Source organism: Otolemur garnettii, unplaced genomic scaffold (assembly GCF_000181295.1).
Source record: "Otolemur garnettii isolate 467f Iridium unplaced genomic scaffold, OtoGar3 scaffold00231, whole genome shotgun sequence".
NCBI lineage: Eukaryota > Metazoa > Chordata > Mammalia > Primates > Galagidae > Otolemur > Otolemur garnettii.
Window position 1 is genome coordinate 1,671,468 of NW_003852626.1, and position 4,394 is coordinate 1,675,861.

The following is a 4,394-nucleotide window of genomic DNA, read 5'->3' on the forward strand; positions in this document are numbered from 1 at the left end:
ATAAAATGTACTAAGGTAATAAAATTTTTAACTTTTAAACATTCTTATCTCCCCCACTGACTTGAATGTTGATACAATAAAGAGAAAGCAGGATAACATTTGCTATAAATTTTGATATTCTCCCTACTCCCTTCCCCACTCCCAAATCGCCTCTTCGAATGACAGCTTATCCCAAATTTAAGATGGTTTGGCTTACATTTTTCTTCTCTTCAGTGGCATAAAAGCAATTTACATTTGGTAGCAACTATATTTGGAATTTAATTTTTCTCTTTTCCTAGGCTAGTGATACACAGTGCCATGCTTTCTGGTGATGCTAGGCAGCGGCGGCAAGCAGGAAGTTGTTCCCAGTCAGCCACCTGATCACCAGTGTAAACATCCCATTTTCTACAGCATACTGTGTTACAAGTATTCGGAGTATGTTGAAGGGAGGCAAGACTATGGTGCTCTGTAAGGTGGGAATATTAAATGCATTTTCCACTCATGATATTTTCAACTTATAATGTGTTTGTGGAGACATAACCTCAAAATTGAGGGGCATCTGTATAACTCTCCTCTTTATCTTTTAAATACATTAAGGGAGCTGTGGGGATCAAGAGAGTTGGCTTCTTTTGGCCTGCTCTTTTGTTAGACAAATTATGTAAGACAGTTTCTCTTGCAAGATACCATACATATATGCCAATATTTAGTGAGTGGCAGCACAATGTAGTGGAAGTATACTGAGACAGGAAATAGGAGCTCTGACTTCTCAACTTAACTATGATACCTCTGACAATTCATTTCCTCTTCCTGAAACTTGGGTTTCTTCGTGTGTGAAATAGTGTAGTTACACAAGTCTGTGACCATTTATCCAAAAGTCTTAAGTTCAGATATGAATGAGAATTCAGAATTTTGCAGAATGTTAGAAAGATAATATATCATATATTATGTAACATTTTCAACACGGTTTGAGACAACACCTTGTAATCAAATACATTGATATTTCTGCAGCAAAATGAACCTCCACACAGAGTAAGATAGAGACACTACATAGCCTAATGTCAGATAAGATAAGGTTTTTGCCTCTTAGAGGAAAGGAATTCTGATGACAAGATGGAACCTGCTATGTGAAGATCAGGGGGAAGATCGGTCAAGGCAGAGCATCAAGCTAGGGCATGGTTGGCGAGGTAAAAGTGGTCTTGGTGTGCGTACAGCAAAGAGAAGGCCAGTGTGGCTGAAGTGGGGAGGCAAGAAAGTAAGTGGCACAGGAGAGTTTGATAAGGAGTTAGGGTTCAGATCACGGATGGCCCTGCTCGACAAAGTGAGGAGTTGGGATTGTATTCTAAGCGCAGCACGAAGATTTGTGGAGCCTTCAAGCAGAGAAGTGACATAAGCACGTACATGTTGAGAATTTTCCCACTGGCTGGTATGTGGAGAATGCAGATGAACAACAGGGATGGAAGGGGAGAGGCCTAGGAGGTGGGAAGGAAACCGGGAACTGTAGTTGATGAAGTCCTAGACAGGGCTTCAAAAACAAGAATGTGGTGGTGCATTCAGACCCAGCTGCTCCAGCTTCTGGGGCATGTTCCATTCGTTTGGCCTGTGACCAGTAGAGAGAAAAAAATTTTATTTGCCCCATTAAATACCTCAAGATAAGCAAAAATAATAAATTTTAACCATGAGGGGCATTGTGTACATCCAGGCTGGTCAGTGTGGCAACCAAATCGGTGCCAAGTTCTAGGACGTGATCAGTGATGAACACGGCATCAACTCCACCGGAGTTGATCACAGGAACAGTGATCTGCAGCTGGACCAAATCTCTCGTGTAATACAATGAAACCACAGGTGGCAAATATGTTCCTTGTGCTATCTTGGTGGATCTAGGACCTGAGACCGGGCACTCTGTTCGCTCAGGCCAAATCTTCAGACCAGACAATTTTGGTTTTGGCCAAATCTTCAGACCAGACAATTTTGTCTTTGGTCAGTTTGGGGCAGGCAACAACAGGGCCAAGGGCCACTATACAGAAGGGACTAAGCTGGTTGATTCAGTCCTAGATGTGGTGCAGAAGGAGGCAGAGAGCCGCGACTGCCTGCAGGGCTTCTGGCTGACCCACTCGCTGGGTGGGGGCATAGGCTCTGGAATGGGCACTCTCCTTATCAGCAGGATCCAAAAAAGAGTATCCTGATCACATCATGAAAACCTTCAGTGTGGTGCCTTCACCCGAAGTGTCTGATACCATGGTTGAGCCCTACCATGCCACCCTTTCCATCCATTAGTTGGTGGAGAACACTGATGAGACCTGCTGCATTGACAACACGGACCTTTACCACATCTGCTTCTGTACCCTAAAGTTGATCACGCCAACTTACAGGGATCTGAACCACCTCATCTCAGCCACCATGAGTGGTGTCACCACCTGCCTCTGTTTCCCTGGCCAGCTCAATGCTGCCCTCCGCAAGCTGGCAGCCAACATGGTACCCTTCCCACATCTCCACTTCTTCATGCCTGGCTTTGCCCCTCTCACAGCCATGGAAGCCAGCACTATAGGCTCTCAACTGGGCCAGAACTCACCCAGCAGATCTTTGATGCCAAGAACATGATGGCTGTCTGTGACCCCTGCTGTTGCCAATACCTCACTGTGTTGCTGTCTTCTGTGGACGGATATCCATGAAGGAGGTAGATGAGCAGATGCTCAATGTGCAGAACAGGAATAGCAGCTACTTCGTGGAATGGATCCCCAATAATGTTGAGATAGCTGTCTGCGATATCCCACTTCATGGCCTCAAGATGGCAGTCACCTTCATTGGCAACAGCACAGCCATCCAGGAGCTCTTCAAGTGCATCCCAGAGCAGTTCACTGCCATTTTCTGCTGGAAGGCCTTCTTCCACTGGCATACAGGTGAGGGCATGGATGATATGGAGTTCACCCAGGCTGAGAGCAACATGAACCGCCTCATCTCTGAGAATCAGCAGTACAAGGAGGCCAATGCAGACAAGGAGGAGGCCTACGGTGCAGCCCCATCACCTCAAGCTTCTCAGTCCCCTTAGCCTCCTTCCTCAATTCCCCCTTGCCTCTCCCTCAGAATTCGCGTTTGCTGCCTCTTATCCTTTTTTTTTTTTTTTTTTTTTTTACTTTTTTTTGGGATATATGTGTCTAGAACAGTGCCTGGCACATGGTAGGTGCTCAATAAATACTTGTTTGTTGAATGTCTCCTCTCTCCTTCCACTTTGGGAAACCTAGATTTCTGCATTCTAGGTAACCCTGTATTTCCTTCTGGTGCTCGTTCTGTCCAGTTAATATTTCCTTCTGTTTGTAAAATAATTCCCTAACAAGCTGGATCTCATCCAAATGCCATTTATTTTAGAACCATCTGGATGCTGAAAATGCAGATGCTGACCATCATCCTATGCCCAGGTAGTATGGGGGAGAGTGGAAAGTAGGAGTAAAAGTAACCTAAGGAAGGGGGTGGGATTTTTCCACCCTAGAATAGTTTTGGAGAGGGAAATCCAGAATATTTAGTGAGAACTTACAGGTATTTGCAGATTCCATCTCTCAGCTTCAAGGGAGGTATTAACAGTATTATCTTCATTTTCAATCTCCCTCCAAGCTCTGTCCTTTGGAGCATTTTTTTCCCTAGTCAAATGGGATCCTCCCCTTACACTTCACCTCACTGATGCATTGGATTTCTTCCTTTCCCCTGATAAGAGAAGGGGATCAGGAGGGGAGAGAGACCAGCCTTAATCCCTAAACTTCCAGAAATGCCCTCCCCATACCCACCTTTCCTTACCCACAAAAAAGTAATCTCTCTCACTTAAGTGGGAAGTTGTGTACTGCTACCTACATGGGTCATTCGTTTCCCAGAGAGAGGAGGAGACACCCTCTGTTTCTTGCAACATCTCATCTCTTCCTCTTGCTGTTGCCTTTTTCTCCTTACCTTCGGTTTTGTCCTATCCTATACTTTCGATTTCTATTTTGTGTTGAACTTGCTGCATGTTTTTCACATTGAAAAGATGACCTTGCCCCAAGAGCCAAAAATAAGTAGGAATTGAAAACAAACAAACAAACAAAAATGTGACCAAGTATATTGGAAACTGAGTAAAATGACAATCAGCCACTGGGATTGGACTGGACAATGTAGGAGAAATTATTGTCCTGGGAATGGTCTCTGTGGAGAGGTGAGAACAGAACCCGGATTGGAATGTCCCAAAGAAGAAAGCTTGTGCTGCTGAGGGGAGCAGGGAAAGGGGACTGTGGTTCAAGAGTGATTGGGGATGAGGGGATGATGGGTACTACAATCTGAATAGAGGGCTAGGGCTAAGTGTAGGTTAGATGTATTACAGGCATTTTCCACTTAAGATACTGTGTATTTTCAACTTATGATAAGTTTATGGAGACACAACCTCAAAGTCAAGGAGC

At 44.6% G+C, this 4,394-nt stretch overlaps 1 pseudogene; it reads left to right on the forward strand.

The window, feature by feature from the left end:
• Nucleotides 1-1,654: 1,654 nt before the first annotated feature.
• Nucleotides 1,655-3,025, forward strand: LOC100966539 (annotated as a pseudogene).
• Nucleotides 3,026-4,394: the final 1,369 nt, after the last annotated feature.